Source organism: Anolis sagrei, chromosome 2 (assembly GCF_037176765.1).
Source record: "Anolis sagrei isolate rAnoSag1 chromosome 2, rAnoSag1.mat, whole genome shotgun sequence".
Taxonomy (NCBI): domain Eukaryota; kingdom Metazoa; phylum Chordata; class Lepidosauria; order Squamata; family Dactyloidae; genus Anolis; species Anolis sagrei.
The window spans coordinates 405,875-423,679 of NC_090022.1; the positions used below are offsets into that span (position 1 = coordinate 405,875).

At 49.3% G+C, this 17,805-nt stretch overlaps 3 protein-coding genes and 1 pseudogene across 4 annotated transcripts in view; 3 read left to right on the forward strand and 1 right to left on the reverse strand.

The window, feature by feature from the left end:
* The window catches only part of LOC132766262 (zinc finger protein 135-like), a 457,616-nt gene that overhangs the window by 95,497 nt on the left and 344,314 nt on the right, over positions 1–17,805 (reverse strand). The gene's annotated exons all lie outside the window — the stretch shown is intronic.
* Positions 1–17,805, forward strand: part of LOC132772090 (zinc finger protein 420-like) — a 136,111-nt gene that overhangs the window by 143 nt on the left and 118,163 nt on the right. The window contains exon 1 of one of the 2 annotated variants that reach the window (XM_067464914.1): positions 1,284–1,323. The exons of the other annotated variant lie outside the window; for it this stretch is intronic. The gene's annotated coding sequence lies outside the window, so the exon portion shown is untranslated. Of the gene's footprint in view, positions 1–1,283; positions 1,324–17,805 lie in introns of those variants that run through there. 2 annotated transcript variants of the gene reach the window in all.
* Positions 4,227–17,805, forward strand: part of LOC132766369 (zinc finger protein ZFP2-like) — a 252,056-nt gene continuing 238,477 nt past the window's right edge. Inside the window, exon 1 of the mRNA XM_067464954.1 lies at positions 4,227–4,292. The gene's annotated coding sequence lies outside the window, so the exon portion shown is untranslated. The remainder of the gene's footprint in view (positions 4,293–17,805) is intronic.
* LOC132766332 (zinc finger protein 721-like) overlaps positions 4,234–17,805 on the forward strand; it is a 42,808-nt pseudogene continuing 29,236 nt past the window's right edge.

Genomic DNA, 17,805 nt, shown 5'->3' on the forward strand with positions numbered 1-17,805 from the left:
GCATCCATTTAAGCTTTTCAGAGTTGGTTTGCGGTCAAAGGATGGTCTTAGTGAGAGCAAAACAACAGAGAGGAAACAACCAGGCACAGGTTAACACCTCCCAGCAAGAGATTTTCCCAGGCTCAGGCAGGCCTTCAAATGCTAATGAAGGTGATCAGCTGAAACATTCCCACCTAACTGCAGCAGGGAAGAGCTCCTTGCCCCACCCCAGCCATTCCACAGATATATAAACCCATTGTCCTACTTCAAACAGACCTCACTACCTCTGAGGATGCTTGCCATAGATGCAGGCGAAACGTCAGGAGAGAATGCCTCTAGAACATGGCCCTATAGCCCGAAAAAACCCACAAGAACCTAGTGATACACTTTATTCAGCCCAAACACCACTGACAGCAGCAGCAGAGAACCCAAGAACATGTTATGAGATGCATTGTGTTGCCTATTGTTGTGTCAATATTGTGTATTATGCTCTTATGGTTTTCAATTGTCTATCGTTGATTGATTCTTATCCTTGTTGTAAACCGCGTTGAGTCGCCTGTTGGGCTGAGAAACTGCGGGATACAAGGAAAGTAAAGTAAATATATATATAAATAAGAACAGAAGGAGGCCAAGCCAACAGGCAGGGAGGGAGGCAGGGAGGGAGGGTCAGGCTTGGGGATTGGGCTGAGTGGTCATTGGGTGAGAGTGTGGTCCATCTGACTGTGAGAGCCGTTCAGCAGTGGAACTCTCTGCCTTCCCCGGAGGGAGTGTGGAGGAGGCTCCTTCTATGGAGGCTTTTAAGCAGAGGCTGGCTGGCCATCTGTCAGGGGTGCTTTGAATGGGATGGGGGTTGGGCTGGATGATGGCCCAGGAGGGGGTCTCTTCCAACTCTACGATTCTATGATGCTATGATCTCCATCCTGGCTGGTCTCCCTCCTTCTCTCTCTCTCTCTCTCTCTCTCTGAATGGCAGAGGGAGCATCAGCCAGGGAGGCCGGGTCTGCCTGGAGACTGGTGACGCGGGAGAGGGAGTCGAATTCCTATTGGCGGGCGGGTGCTGAGCCTTTGGAGGAGAAGGAAGGAAGGAAGGAAGGGGGCGCTCTTGCTCCTGACTGGTTAGTGCCGCCAAGAAGCCCCGCCCCTCTCTGGGCGCCCAGCCCGCGGCCGCCATGTTTGGTCTTGGCGGAAGTGTCCGAGAGACGCTCGGGTGAGGCCTGTCCCCGTGAGCTCCTCACTTCCGGAGAAGGGAGAGAGAGAGAGAGAGCGGGAGGAAGGGGAGGAGCCTTCTTCCGGTCAGAGAGAGAGAGCGAGAGAGAGAGAGAGCGAGAAGGAGGCCTGAGTGGGGGTGAGTGGGTGAGGTGTAGGCCTCGACCTACGTGGCCCTTCTCGCATTTCTCTCTCTCTTCCTTTGTTGATGACCTTGATCAGCCGCCCTTGGTTGCATTGTTTTCAGGAAGTGAGTGAAGGTACTCCAAGTCCCATCATCCATGGTCCACCCCCCTCCAAACAGCAGCAGGATATAGAGTGGGTCATGGGGGCTCTGTGTGCCAAGTTTGGTCTTTATCAGTCATTGGGCGACGGTGGCATTGTTTTCAGGAAGTGAGTGAAGGTACTTGAAGTCCCATCATCCATGGTCCACCCCCCTCCAAACAGCAGCAGGATATAGAGTGGGTCATGGGGGCTCTGTGTGCCAAGTTTGGTCTTTATCAGTCATTGGGTGAGGGTGGCAGTGTTTTCAGTAAGTGAGTGAAGGTACTGCAAGTCCCATCATCCATGGTCCACCCCCCTCCAAACAGCAGCAGGATATAGAGTGGGTCATGGGGGCTCTGTGTGCCAAGTTTGGTCTTTATCAGTCATTGGGTGAGGGTGGCAGTGTTTTCAGTAATTGAGTGAAGGTACTGCAAGTCCCATCATCCATGGTCCACCCCCCTCCAAACAGCAGCAGGATATAGAGTGGGTCATGGGGGCTCTGTGTGCCAAGTTTGGTCTTTATCAGTCATTGGGTGAGGGTGGCAGTGTTTTCAGTAAGTGAGTGAAGGTACTGCAAGTCCCATCATCCATGGTCCACCCCCCTCCAAACAGCAGCAGGATGTAGAGTGGGTCATGGGGGCTCTGTGTGCCAAGTTTGGTCTTTATCAGTCATTGGGTGAGGGTGGCAGTGTTTTCAGTGAGTGAAGGTACTGCAAGTCCCATCATCCAAAATCCATCCTCCTTCAAACTGCAGCAGGATGTAGAGTGGGTCATGGGGGCTCTGTGTGCTAAGTTTGGTTTTGATCAGTCATTGGTTCAGGGTCGCAGTGGTTTCAGTAAGTGAGTAAAGGTACTGCAAGTCACATCATCCATGGTCAACCCTCCTCCAAAACTGCAGCAGCATGTAGAGTGGGTCATGGGGGCTCTGTGTGCCAAGTTTGGTCTTGATTGGTCATTAGATGAGTTTTCCAACAGTCTTGGGGAGTGGAGGTACTTGAAGTCCCATCATCATCCATGGTCTGTCCTCCTCGAAACTGCACCAGGATGTAGAGTGGGTCATGGGGACTCTCTGTGCCAAGTTTGGTCTTGATCAGTCATTGGCGAGGGTCTCAGGAAGTGAGTGAAGTGACTGCAAGTCCCATCATCCATTGCCAAATTCTTCCAAACCGCACCAGGATGTAGAGTGGGTCATGTGGGCTCTCAGTGTGAATTGTGGTCCTGATCCATCATTGTTGGCAGTTGTAATGGTCTTAGGAAGGGAGTGCAGGTATTGCAAGTCCCATCGTCCATGGTGCATCCTCCTCCAAACTGCACCAGGATGTAGAGTGCGTCATGGAGACTCAGTGTGCCAAGTTTGGTCTTTATCGGTAATTGGATGAGGGTTGCAGTGGTCTCAAGAATTGAGCAAACGTACTGCAAGTCCCATAATCCATGGTCCATCCCCGGCCAAACCACACCAGGACGTAAAGTGGGTCATGAGAGGTCTATGTGCCAAGTTTGGTCCTGATCAGTCATTGGATGAGGTTAACAGCGATCTCAGAATGTGAGTGGTGGTACTGCAAGTCCCATCATCCACGGTTCATCCTCCTTCAAACTGCAGTAGGATGTCGAGTGGGTCTTGCAGACTCTGTGTGCCAAGTTTGGTCTGTATTGTTTATTTTCTGACAGAGTCCCTGGCCTTTTCCTTTTGTCTCTTTGTAATCTCGGAATCTTGGAATTGTGGCTGGCCAATCAGAGACCATATGCAAATTTCCTTCTGTCATGTCTCTGTTTCTGTCATGAACCCTTTTCTCCACCAGGGGCTCCTCTTGAAGCTGGCCAATCAGAGACCATATGCAAATAGCACCACAGCGGCAGCCAATCAGAAAGCTGGCACACACTCCTCTGCTTGCACCACCACACGTCCGCCACATACAAACTTTGACTTTTATTATATGTATAGCCACGGGACCGGCTTTGCCCAGCTTGGAATGCTGAAGCCTCGGCCTGGATCCGCACTTCCCTCTCTCCCAGGATCTGGCCCCACATCCTCTGCCTTGAACTGGATTCTGGGAGTCTACACAGCCAAATAACCCGGGATCAGATCCTGAGAGACAGGGCGTGTGGACGTTGCCTGAGACACGCAGCTCGACTTCTCTGCCCTGGGAAGCCAGAATATAGAATATATTTCTGTATTTTAAAGTGCATACTAATGCTTTCATGTCAAGCCGCTTTGAGTCCCCTTTGGGAAGATACGGCAGGGGAGAAAAGTAACAACAACAACAAACAGCTCTAAGCAGTTTTGTTGCTTGGTCAGTGGACTGAGGGATTCAAGCCCAGCCTTCCCCTCCTCCAATCAGATCTGGTCCTTTCCCCTCCCTCTCTCAGGCCGGTGAGTGAGAAGCCCAGAGCTGAGCGAGAGATTCTCCTGACTGGACTGACCGGTCCCCTCTTTCAGGGCGGAAATGGCAGGCCTCTCGCGCCTTGACTGGAGGCCTCTCTTGTCCCAGCTGGACTTCTGCCTGGCGTCCATTCCGTCCTGGTTCCCTCTGGATTCCTTCTTCGTGGCCCTTTGTTGACCTTCCGTTCCTCCTTCCTGTTTGGTCCCCCCTTCTCATCCTGCTTTCCCAGTTTCCATTGCCCTTCTCTGGGGGTACTAAGAGATTTCTTCAAGATGGCCTTTAGTTGATCCAGCTTATAGTTGGCACTCGGGATTAATCCATTCAGAATTTCCAGTGGTTTCATCACTTCTGTCCCTTCAGCCAACATCTTCTTATGTCGTTTTCCTTTCTCCATTTTAGGAGGTTTCGACTGAACGTTGCATTTCTTCTTTAAGCGCTTTTATCTAATTGATGTCGTATTTTGGTAAGTTTTCAAATAAATGTCTTTTGCAAACAAGCTCCTATATTTTATTTTCTATTTAAAAATCAAGCTTTCCCATTCATTCTTGTTTCTCCTCCCCTTCCTTCCTTCCTTCCTTCCTTCCTTCCTTCCTTCCTTCCTTCCTTCCTTCCTTCCTCCCTCCCTCCCTCCCTCCCTTCCTTCCGTTCTGTGTTCTGGGTTATCTTTTTGTCAATATCGGTTAGATATCCCTGTCTGTATGCAATAGGTTAACAGGGTATTATATCGTTATACTCAAATACTTGCTGCTACAGAGTCACTCCTTCGTTGTTTCATAGAATCGAAGAGTTGGAAGAGACCTCCTGGGCCCTCATCCAATTCAACCCCCTTCTGCCAAGAAGCAGGAATATTGCATTCAAATCACCCCTGACAGATGGCCATCCAGCCTCTGCTTAAAAGCCTCCAAAGAAGGAGCCTCCACCACACTCCCTCCGGGGCAGAGAGTTCCACTGCTGAACGGCTCTCACAGTCAGGAAGTTCTTCCTCATGTTCAGATGGAATCTCCTCTCTTGGAGTTTGAAGCCATGGCTCCATTGCGTCCTAGTCTCCAAGGAAGCAGAAAACAAGCTTGCTCCCTCCTCCTCCCTGTGGCTTCCTCTCACATATTGATACATGGCCCTCATCATATCTCCTCTCAGCCTTCTCTTCTTCAGGCTAAACATGCCCAGTTCCCTAAGCCACTCCTCATAGGGCTTGTTCTCCAGACTTTTTATCATTTTAGTCACCCTACTCTGGACACATTCCAGCTTGTCAATATCTCTCTTGAATTGTGGTGCCCAGAATTGGACACAATATTCCAGGTGTGGTCTAACCAAAGCAGAATAGAGCATGGGGAGCAGGACTTCCCTGGACCTAGACGCTAGTCTCCTCTTGATGCAGGCCAAAATCCCATTGGCTTCTTTTGCCGCCACGTCACATTCCTGGCTCATGTTCCCCTTCCTCTCCACGAGGACTCCAAGATCTTTTTCACACGTACTGCTCTCGAGCCAGGCATTATCCCCCATTCTGTATCTTTGCATTTCGTTTTTCCTGCCAAAGTGGAGTATCTTGCATTTGTCACTGTTGAACTTCATTTTGTTAGTTTTGGCCAATCATCTCTCTAATCTGTCAAGATCGTTTTGAATTCTGCCCCTGTCCTCTGGACTATTGGCTCTCCCTCCCAATTTGGTGTCGTCTGCAAACTTGATGATCATGCCTTCTAGCCCTTCAACTTGCTTCCCCTCAATGGCCATCCATCTAGGGCAGTGGTTCTCCTCCTGTTGGTCCCCAGATGTTTTGGCCTTCCACTCCCAGAAATCTTAACAGCTGGTCAACTGGCTGGGATTTCTGGGAGTTGTAGGCCAAAACACATGGAGGGACACAGGTTGGGAACCACTGTTCTAGGGAGCTGGAATCTCCTGGGAGACCCCCAAAACTCACAGCTTCCCCCATCTACGCCACTGTTGCCCAGTTTGCAAAAGTCTGCACTTCTCCTTGGCTTATTGATGTGTAGCCATGTGAACTCCTGCCCTCATTTTGAGCTCATTGGAGGCACTAATCTTGGGAGGGATAGCCAATACTCCAGAGGACAGGAGCAGGATTCAAAACGATCTTGACAGATTAGAGAGATGATGGGCCAAAACAAGCAAAATGAAGTTCAACAGGGACAAATGCAAAAGACTCCACTTAGGCAGGAAAAACGAAATGCAAAGATACAGAATGGGGGACGATGAGGCCTGGCTCGAGAGCAGGACGTGTGAAAAAGATCTTGGAGTCCTCGTGGGGAGGAAGGCGAACATGAGCCAGGAATGTGATGTGGCGGCAAAAGAAGCCAATGGGATTTTGGCCTCAGGCATCAAGAGCTTCAGAAAGCGAGTGAAATCCTGGCTCTGGGACGTAGCATTCTTAGAATGATTAGGAAATTAAGCAATTAGCTAATACCTACTGACCACACTGGCGGATTGAGATGAACGTGATTTTATCATGGCGACTTGGTTTGTGTATTTATTCTGTTGTATTTAACTTTTTGATGTGATTATGTTTTTAATTGTATTTGTGTTCTAATTTATGCTGTAAGCCGGCCTGAGTCCCTCTGTAGAGGTTGAGAAGAACGGGGTATAAAAGTTTTAAATAAATAATAATAATAATAATACGTTTATGACATTTATAGCTTGCCTTCTCACAACGAAGGAGACTCATTCAGTCTTTGAAATAACAACAACAACAGCAATAATAGGAAACCTCTTGGGTAAACTTTGGAGTTCCTGCCTCTCTCAACTTTGCTTTTCTCACAGAGTTGATTCAACCCCCAACAACCCCTTTCTATCTCTCAATCCCTGTAGAGAACGAACACGGGTTTTTCCCCAGCACAAAGGAGGCTTTTGCGGAGAGAGTTCCTCTTGGAGGGAGGGAGGGGGTTCAGATAAAGGAGGGGAGGGGAAAGGAAGAGCCCCCCTCCTCCCCCCAGGACTGACTCTTATCCATCCCTATTCATAGAATCATAGAATCATAGAATCCTAGAGTTGGAAGAGACCTCCTGGGCCATCATCCAGTCCAACCCCATTCTGCCAAGAAGCAGGAATATTGCATTCAAATCACCCCTGACAGATGGCCGTCCAGCCTCTGTTTCAAAGCCTCCAAAGAAGGAGCCTCCACCACACTCCCTCCGGGGCAGAGAGTTCCACTGCTGAACGGCTCTCACAGTCAGGAAGTTCTTCCTCATGTTCAGATGGAATCTCCTCTCTTGTAGTTTGAAGCCATTGTTCCATTGCGTCCTAGTCTCCAGGGAAGCAGAAAGGAAGCTTGCTCCCTCCTCCTCCCTGTGGCTTCCTCTCACATATTTATACATGGCTCTCATCATATCTCCTCTCAGCCTTCTCTTTTTCAGGCTAAACATGCCCAGCTCCTTAAGCCGCTCCTCATAGGGCTTGTTCTCCAGACCCTTGATCCTTTTAGTCGCCCTCCTCTGGACACATTCCAGCTTGTCAACATCTCTCTTGAATTGTGGTGCCCAGAATTGGACACAATATTCCAGGTGTGGTCTAACCAAAGCAGAATAGAACAGGGGTAGCATGACTTCCTTAGATCTAGACACTAGGCTCCTCTTGATGCAACCCAACAGCCCTCGTTCCCCTATCCCCCAGTCCAATAGCTTCCTACCCCCTATTTTCCATCCTAATCGCCCATCATCCTCTCTCCTTCAGTCCAAGAGCCCTTTATCCTTGATCCCTCAGCCTAATAGCCCTTTACTCCTCCTCACCCCTCAGCCCAGGAGCTCCCGATTAGCTACTCCCCAGCCCAGTAGCCTTTGTTTTCCCACCCCCCAGGCCAGGACTTCCGTTGAACCACGTTGGCCTAAGGACAGGAAGAGAGATCAAAGAGGGAGGGAGGGAGGGGAGTTCCAGTGGTCGGGGGCCTCTATCATGGTATCCTTCTGGGGCGCCTTGCGGGGATGGGCCTTGGGGGTCCTCTTCTGCAGTGGCTCCAGTCCTTCCTCGAGTGTCATTATCCAGAAGGTGTTGTTGGGGGACTCCTGCTCGGCCCCACAGCCATTGTCCTATGGTGTCCCACAGGGCTCAGTATTGTCCCCCTTCTGAAGGGCAAGAAGGCAGGATCATCAAGTTTGCAGACGACACCAAATTGGGAGGGATAGCCAATAGTCCAGAGGACAGGAGCAGGACTCAAAGGGATCTTGACAGATTAGAGAGAGATGACTGGCCGAAACTAACAAAATGAAGTTCAACAGTGACAAATGTAAGATACTCCACTTTGGCAGAAAAAACGAAATGCAAAGATACAGAATGGGGGACAATGCCTGGCTCGAGAGCAGTACGTGTGAAAAAGATCTTGGAGTCCTCGTGGGGAGGAAGGGGAACATGAGCCAACAATGTGATGTGGCGGCAAAAAATGCCAATGGGATGTTGGCCTGCATCAAGAGGAGCCTAGTGTCTAGATCTAAGGAAGTCATGCTCCCCATGCTCTATTCCGCCTTGGTTAGACCACACCTGGAATATTGTGTCCAGTTCTGGGCACCACAATTCAAGAGAGATATTGACTCTAAGCTGGAATGTGTCCAGAGGAGGGCGACTAAAATGATCAAGGGTCTGGAGAACAAGCCCTATGAGGAGCGGCTTAGGGAACTGGGCATGTTTAGCCTGAAGAAGAGAAGGCGGAGAGGAGATATGATGAGGGCCATGTATAAATATGAGAGGAAGCCACAGGGAGGAGGAGGGAGCAAGCTTGTTTTCTGCTTCCTTGGAGACTAGGACGCAATGGAACAATGGCTTCAAACTACAAGAGAGGAGATTCCACCTGAACATGAGGAAGAACTTCCTGACTATGAGAGCCGTTCAGCAGTGGAACTCTCTGCCCCAGAGGGAGTGTGGTGGAGGCTCCTTCTTTGGAAGCTTTTAAGCAGAGGCTGGATGGCCATCTGTCAGGGGTGATTTGAATGCAATGTTCCTGCTTCTTGGCAGAATGGGGTTGGACTGGATGATGGCCCAGGAGGTCTCTTCCAACGCTTGGATTCTAGGATTCTATGTTGTTTAATATCTACATGAAGCCGCCGGGTGAGATTATCCAGAGTTTTGGAGTTTGATGCCACCTGTACGCAGATGACGTCCAACTCTATCACTCGTTTCCACCAGATGCGAAGGAGGCTGTCCAGGTTGTGAATGGGTGCTTGGCCGCTGTGACAGTCTGGATGAGGGCGAACAGACTGAAGTTGAATCCTGACAAGACAGAGGCCCTCCTGGTCAGTCGCAAGGCCAAAGAGGGTGAAGGGTCTCGGTCTCTGCTGGATGGAGTTACACTCCCCTTGAAGGCACACGTTCGCAGCTTGGGAGTTCCCCTGGACTCATCCCTGAGCCTGGAACCACAGGTTGCAGCAGTGGCTAGGAGGTCTTTCGCACAATTAAAACTTGTATGCCAGTTGCGCCCGTACCTTGGGAAGCCAGACTTGGCCACGGTGGTCCATGCTCTCGTTACATCCAGGATAGACTACTGCAACACACTCTATGTGAGGTTGCCTTTCAAGACCTCTATGTGGAGTTGCCTTTGAAGCAACTGTAACTCCCAAATGTCAGGGTCTATTTTCCCCAAAGCTCTCCAGCATTTTCTGTGGGTCATGGGAGTTCTTCATACCAAGTTTGGTTCAGTTTAGTTGTTGGTGTTCAGAATGCTCTTTGATGGCAGAGGGAGTCCAAGCAACTGTAACTCCCAAATGCCAAGGTCTATTTTCCCCAAACTTCACCAGTGTTCAAATTTGGTCGTATTGAGTACTTTTGCCAAGTGTGGTCCAGATCCATAGTTGTTTGTGTTCACAGTGCTCTCCAGATGTAGGTGAACTACATCTCCCCTAAATCACTGTCCATTCATCCCAACCCCCTCCAGTATTGTGTGTCGGTCACGGGGGTTCTCTGTGCCACGTTTGGTCCAGGTCTGTAATTCGTGGGGGTTCTCAGCAGTCTGTGGCAGTCAGAGCTGAATTGGGTGAAGGAACTGCAAATCCCTTCATCCGTTGTCCGTACTCCCGAAACACATTGTTGTTGTGATTAATCACTATGCTTTAATTGTGTTCAGTTTGTAACAATACAAATCCATCCTGCATATCAGATATTTACGTTGCAATTCGTAACAGTAGCAGTTATGAAGTAGCAACGAAAATATGTTTGGGGGTCTCCACAACATGAGGAACTGCATTTAGGGGTCACGGCATGAGAAAGGTGGAGCACCACTGATCTGGATGAAGGGATATCATTTCCGAGGAGGTCCAGTTCTGCAGCTAGAGAATGGATTGCGCTTTTGACCACAGAAGGAACAATATATTTGGGAGCCTTGTTTTTCTAAAAATTCTAGGCTACTCCACAGATTCCCTCTGAGGGTTCCAATCCCCATTTTCCTCTCCTTTTCCCTCAGGATCAGGGACATATTTGTTTCCTGAGTTGGAAGAAATAAAGTATTTGTCTCACAAGACTGACCACTTGGGATGGTCTGCCCATAGAGGTGGTCACTCAGGTTCTGAGTTGCGATGTCAGGAAGCGGGATCCAGGCAGGAAACGCTTTACAGCTTTCGACCTTTCTGTGCTGACCATATTGTTCGAAGGCTTCCTTTACAAAGGTTGGTTAACACACTGCAATGCAAACAATCTCATGCAGAGAATCGTGGGCCACTCTCCCCTTTGCAGGGCTTGCTCTTGGTTGGGCAAGTGTTCAAGTCCTTCTCAGCAGGCCAAGGCTCTTCTCAATAGGACCACTCTTTCTCCCTTCTTCTCCAGCATTGGCTACAGCACGAAGCTATTGTTCTTGTTGTTCAATGAGATATTTCTGTGCTCTGCTCCTGATAAGATTTTCCTCTCCTTTCTCTGGCAGGTAACCTCTGAAGGAACCTTGAGAAGAACACTTCCCTTTGCCTTAGGTCAGGAATGAAATTACACGGCACTCACAAGAAATAAGCTGGAGAAATTATATTTCAAGCTCCATAGCTTTGCATTCAAGGAGGAGAGGGAGGATTGTGCTGTAAACAGTAGAGCAATACAAAGACTGAGAAGAGGAAATCAGGAGAACATATCTGTGATCTTCTGGCATAATATTAGAATCTTAAATGCAAAAGAATGGAAAATCTCCATTCCTTGTCAAAATCACACACAGGGGAGAAGCGACATAACTGTATGGAATGTGGAACATGTTTCACTGTGAGAAGTTCTCTTGCTACACATCAACGGACTCACACAGGAGAGAAGCCGTACAAATGTGTGGAATGTGGAAAGAGCTTCAGTCAGAGTGGAGATCTGTGTATCCATCAAAGGACGCACACAGGGGAGAAGCCACATACATGCATGGAATGTGGAAAGAGCTTCAGTCGGAGTGGAGATCTGCGTATCCATCAAAGGATCCATACAGGGGAGAAGCCACATACATGCATGGAATGTGGAAAGAGCTTCAGTCAGAGTGGAGATCTGCGTATCCATCAAAGGATCCATACAGGGGAGAAGCCACATACATGCGTGGAATGTGGAAAGAGCTTCAGTCGGAGTGGGACTCTGCGTAAGCATCAAAGGGTCCACACAGGGGAGAAGCCATATAAATGCATGGAATGTGGAAAGAGCTTCAGTCAGAGTGCACATCTGCATTCCCATCAAAGGACCCATACAGGGGAGAACCCACATAAATGCGTGGAATGTGGAAAGAGCTTCAGTAAAAGTGGAAATCTGCGTACCCATCAAAGAACCCATACAGGGGAGAAGCCACATAAATGCATGGAATGTGGAAAGAGCTTCAGTCACAATGGACATCTACGTATCCATCAAAGCATCCATACAGGGGAGAAGCCACATAAATGCATGGAATGTGGAAAGAGCTTCAGTGAAAGTGGAAATCTGCGTATCCATCAAAGGATCCATACAGGGGAGAAGCCACATAAATGCGTGGAATGTGGAGAGAGCTTCAGTCAGAGTGGAGATCTGCGTATCCATCAAAGGATCCATACAGGGGAGAAGCCATATAAATGCATGGAATGTGGAAAGAGCTTCATTCGGAGTGGACATCTGAGTATCCATCAAAGAACCCATACAGGGGAGAAGCCATATAAATGCGTGGAATGTGGAAAGAGCTTCAGTCAGAGTGGGACTCTGCGTACCCATCAAAGGACCCACACAGGGGAGTAGCTACATGTCATATATACTTGAGTATAAGCTGACTGAATTTTAGACGAGGCACCTAATTTAGCACAAAACCTGAGAAAACTTATTGACTTGAGTATAAGCTGAAGGTGGGAAGCTCTTGGTAAATTTCGAGAATAAAAATAGATACCAATAAAATTACATTAATCGAGGCATCAGTAGGTTAAATGTTTCTGAATAATTGCATAAAACTGTAATTTAATATAAGACTGTCCCACTCTGATTAAATCATTATTCTAGCCTTCTTCAGTGTAAATGTGCTTACGTATCCCTCCAATAATAATAAATAGGGTAAAATATTAAATGTATTAATAATAATAAATAGGGCAAAATAACAAATGTAATAATAAGAACAATAAATAGAGTAAAATAATAAATGTAATAATAATAATAATAGAGAAAAATAAATGTATGAATAATAAATAGAGAAAAATAAATAATACTAATAACACAATAAGATAATAAATAAGATAATAAGATAATAAATGTAGTAGCAATAGAAAGTGGGGGAAAGACTGAGGTAGGAAGGGAGGAAGGCATCGCCTGTCCCATCCAAGGAGGGACCAAGCCCTGGGTCTCCTCCTCCTCCTCCTCCTCCTCTCCATCTGAGCACTTTAGTCCTGGCCATGGATATACAAATAAGACATCCCCTGAAAATTAGCCATAGCGTGTCTTCTTGAAAAAGAAATACTGTCTTATTTTGGGGGGAAATGGAGGGAGAAAGCTTGATTTCTGCTGCCCAGGAGACGAGGACTTAATGGAGCCATGGCTTCAAACCACAAGAAAGGAGATTCCACCTGAACATGAGGAAGAACGTCCTTACTGTGAGAGCTGTTCAGCAGTGGAACTCTCTGTCCCGGAGAGTGGTGGAGGCTTCTTCTTTGGAAGCTTTTAAGCAGAGGCTGGATGGCCATCTGTTGGGGGTGATTTGAATGCAATATTCCTGCTTCTTGGCAGAATGGGGTTGGAGTGGATGATGGCCCAGGAGGTCTCTCCCAACTCTAGGATTCTATGAAATGAGATTGGGACCCACTAATAATTCATGAGTTATAACAACGAGGGGACAATTGTTTATTGTGGGTTTTAGGAATGAGTTTACTATATTTAGAAACGGAAGAGTAAATATAGAACAGCATTTAACGTGAATGAATACAGGTAAAAATCCCCTTGCGGCAAGAGTTGTGTTGATCCGTTTTTCTCTTAGTTTTCTTCTTATGTCTGTGTGTGTTGTTTGTTGTTCAGTCTTTCATGTTTGTTAAGGATTCTTTTTTTGAAATCCCAAAATTGTAATTTGTATAAACATGTTTTTCTTTCTTGCCTTTGAATAAAAATTATTTTGAAAAACCAGAGTGTGATGTGGCAGCCACAAATGCCAATGTGATCCCAGGCTGTGCCAAGAGGAGACGTGGTGTCTACGTCCAAGGAAGTCACGGCCTCCGTTCTCCTGCTTTGCTCAGACCTCACCTGCAATCGCTCTGTCTCCCGTTCCCGGCAGCACAACTCAAGGCGGATATGGACAAGCCAGAATATCTCCAGAGACGGGCTGTAGGGAATGTCTGAAAAGAGCTGGGTGTGTTTAGCTTAGAGCAGTGGGTCTCACCCTGTGGGTCTCTCCCCAGGTGGTGTGGCCTACAACTCCCAGAACTCCCAGCCAGTTGGCCAGTTGTGAGGATTTCTGGGAGGTGAAGGCCAAAACGCATCTGGGGAGAGACCCACAGGGTGAGGAAAGAAGGAAGGGCTTCGTCCTCGGCAGGGAGGGGGGGGGCACAGAATGGTTTTTGGGGTTCATGTGACCTCCTGACTGTCGTGTACAAAAAGATGGATAAAAATGCACGACACTTACCTCCAGTGTGTAATGAGACAGTCCTTAAAAGACACGTGTTCACAGCACAACAATCTCAAGGGTTAAGACAACAGAGAAGATGGCGTGACAGGGACGGAATCTGGAGAGAAGGGTGGGAGCGGCTTGTATGTGCCCGTCCTTCTCTGCCATGCGGCTTGCTCTCTGCCATTGGTTAGAGGCCGTAACGAAATAGCTAATTATAATGTATGTTTTAGAAATGTTGATTAATGTTGCGATATAAGTGCAGGCCAGCTGATGTGTCGCCTGAACTGAGGCGTTGCCATAGCGACAGAACCGGCTGTGAGAATGTATCCAAGTGAGAGAAGCCAAAGGGGCGGAGCTAACTGCCACTCGGCCGGGGCAGGCGTTTGGAAAGAGTGCGTTCCTTTTAGTCAGCGGACAAGAGTGGAAGTTGGGTTCTGGTGTGTGGAGACCCTGAACCCGGGGGTTTAAGTCCTCAGCCTGTGTGTTTACAGAGTCAATTGGGCCTCTTTAAATTAGGAATTAGCTCGTGAGCTCAGGGGAAAGCGGAAGGGAGAAAAAGGCAAGCCAGTGCCTTGAATTGTCAGTGAATCCTTAAATAAATATTTCCTTGATCAGTTCTTTATAATCAAGACTCGTGTCCATTTATTGAGAAGAAGATTTACCTCAGAAGAAGGCGGCTGAAGGTATTGGAAGAAAGGATTCTGGTTGGGGTCATAATGAGTTCCTCCTTCAAAAAAGTGCCTCCAGTGAAAACATTTTAAACGTCAATACTCAGCTCCACGCACCACCACGACGTTAATCTCCTCGTTGCCCTGGTTATTTATTTATTTCGAACACTTTTACCCCGCCCTTCTCAACTCCTCTCTCGGGGGGGGGGGGGGACGACTCAGGGTAGCTTCCAATTGGCAACAATTCGATGCCACATAATAAAATACAAAACAGTTAAAAGCATAAACATTAAGACATAAAGATGAAAACAGTATTCTTACAGTCCATTGAGCTATTACCAGTCTGGTGGCCATTTATCTAGCCGTATACTATGACTGAGTTCTCCGTTTAACGTACCCATAATCTACTCCCAAGCCATAGTCAACATTGTCAATTGTCCTTTTAACCTAATTGCCCGAAGGCCTGCTCCCACATCCACGTTTTACCTTCTTTCTAAAGGTGAGGAAGGATGATGATGACCTAATTTCCCCGTGAAGTGAATTCCACAGGCAGGGGACCACCACCGAGAAGACCCTGTCCCTTGTCCCCACCAAATGTGTTTGAGACAGAGGCGGGGCCAAGAGCAGGGCCTCCCCAGAAGATCTTAAACTCTGAGGTGGGATGTAGAAGGAGATACGTTCAGACAGGTACGCTGGACCGGAGCCGTATAGGGTTTTATAGGTCAAGACCAGCACTTTGAATTGTGCTCGGAATTGGATCGGAAGCCAGTGGAGCTGACATATATGTATGTGTCATTTGTTTGTCGTATTTTACAGAGGCCTTGCCATTATTGTCTGCATATGCAATCCATCCCCATCCTTGTTGTGTGAACTTACTCTGTTTGAGAGTATCTTTAGATATTAAAATAAGACCTGTACATAGTTATAAGTAGCAAATAAATCAAGAATACAACCCCCAAGTCAGAACTCAAGAGTGTTGCTTCCAAGAGATGAGCTCCTTTACAAGGCCACAGGCCGTGACACTGTGACCAGGACTCTGCGCTGGAAAGCGGACCATTCTAGAGAGGAGGGGGCTCCCCACCCACGGGCTCCCCATCCCAGCGTGCGCTTCCCTTCCTCTTACTTGCCACCTGCTGTTTCCGCTCTAGAGTAAGAGGCGCTCACAACCTGGGGATCACAACCAGACACAGTGAAGACATCTGCCCTTGCGCTTGGCTACTGTGCTGCTTAATACGCATGCCCAGTGTGGGACACATCTCACCACGTTAAAACAGTGGGTGTGGCTCTGAGTGAGACAGGACGCATTACCACAGGATGCCTACGCCCCACTCCACTGGAGAAATTATACTGTTTAGGTGGTATTGCACCGCTGGGAAATGTTTGTGTGCGTCAGGAGCGACTTGAGAAACTGCAAGTCCCACAAGGATGGTAGAACATCAAAACATCCGGGAGTCCCCTGGGCAACGTCCTTGCAGATGGCGAATTCTCTCACACCAGGAGTGACTTGCAGTTTCACCAGGAAGCAGCAGCCAACAGTGAAAGGACCAGTGAAAGGCAGTGGCACCTCCGGCCCATTCCCCGTAGATAACCCCATGATGTCCCCCCTGGGGCGTACTTGCCTCACTCTCTCTCTCCTGCCCCCCCCCCCGGGCCCTCCTGGGCCCACCCCACCTAGCAACCCCCCTTCCTGGCCCGGCTTCAGACATGTTCCATAGCCCAGGCTGGTTTGTGGACAGAGGATGGTCTTCGTGAGAGAGGGGGGAGAGCGGTGTCAGTTCAGTTTGAGACACCTCATGGGGAAGGTGCCTTCCCTCCTCCTCCTCCTCTGGGGAGTATTTGGGGGTGGGCCCTGCCCTCTCTTTCCCTCCCGAGGGACCCTCCCTCTTTCCTCCACACAGACTCCCTCTTGTCCTGCTTCTGAGGAGGGCAGGGCTCAGCCTTGGGAGCCTTTCTATTGGCTTCCCCTTCCTTCCTTCCTTCCTGGCCTAACAGGCTATTCCTGGGCTTCTTCCTCATGCAGATACACAGCTTTGCCCTCACAGAGGCTCCTCTCACACCAAACTGACACAGGAGCTTCACACAGTAGATTGACACCTGAGGACTTCGACCTGGGGCTTCTCTCACTCTGAGGCCTTCTCACACTGAGGACTTCTCACACTAAGGACTTCTCACACTGAGGCCAACCAACACTGAGGCCTGCTAAGCTACAGGTCCAGCTGCCTATATTAAGCTGCATCCATTCAACCAATATTTCTGATACAGAGACTGAGAGAGAGAGAGACTGAAGGGGAGCAGAACAGGAGCCCAGCCCAACAGGGAGGGAGGGCAAGCTTGAGGATGGGGCTGAGTGGTCATTGGGTGAGGCTGTGGTCCATCTCCAGCCTGGCTGGTCTCCCTCCCTCTCCCTCTCTCTCTCTGAATGGCAGGAATGGGCAGCAGCAGCAGCAGCAGCCAGGGGGAGCATCAGGGGGCGAGTCTGCCTGGAGACTGGTGACGCGGCCAGCGGAGGCCCATTCCCATTGGCGCATCCCGGGAATTCTCTTCAGGAGTGACAGAAGGAGGAAGGGCGGAAGGGTGGAGGAGTTTCTGCCCGGAGACCGGTGACTCCGGAGAGGAGGCGAATTCCTATTGGTGGGTGCTGGGCCTTTGGAGGAGAAGGAAGGAAGGAAGGCGGCTCTCTCTCTCTGGTTCCTCTGTTCCTGACTCCACAGCCGCGTAGAAGCCCCGCCCCTCTCTGGCCCTCCATCCCGCGGCTGCCATGCCTGGTTTCCTAGAGCGGCGAGGGAGGCTCGGGCGCGGCCTTTCCCGTGAGCTCCTCACTTCCGGAGGAGGGAAAGGGGGCGGGGCTTCGGCGTGGGGCTTCCTGTTGACGAGGGAAAGAGAGAGAGAGCGGAAGAAAGAGGTGAGTGGCTCTGGGCGCCATCATCATCCCTGGGGCCTGGCTTTCCCCTCAGACAGGCTCCTGCCTCCCTCCTCAGAGCTCCGGGCTTGGCTTTCCTGTCCCGCCTCCTCCTGCTCGGCCTGCTCGGCCTTTCTGTCCCGGCTCGGCCCCGGCCCCGGCCCTCCCTCTCGGAGGCCTCCTCCTCCTCCTCCTCCTCCTTGGCAGCCTAGCCTTGGGAGGGAGCCTTGGCGGCCTCTCGAGGAGACTCTGCGGCCTCTCCACTCTCTCCCCTCCCAGCAGCAGCAGGCCAGAGCAGCCTTGGCCCCTAGACCCTCGGGCAGAGGCAAGAGAGAGAGAGAGAGAGAGAGAGAGGAGTCCAGAAGGCAGGTAGCCCCATATATATATTATATCCTAGTTATAAAAATATGGTAATGCAATACAG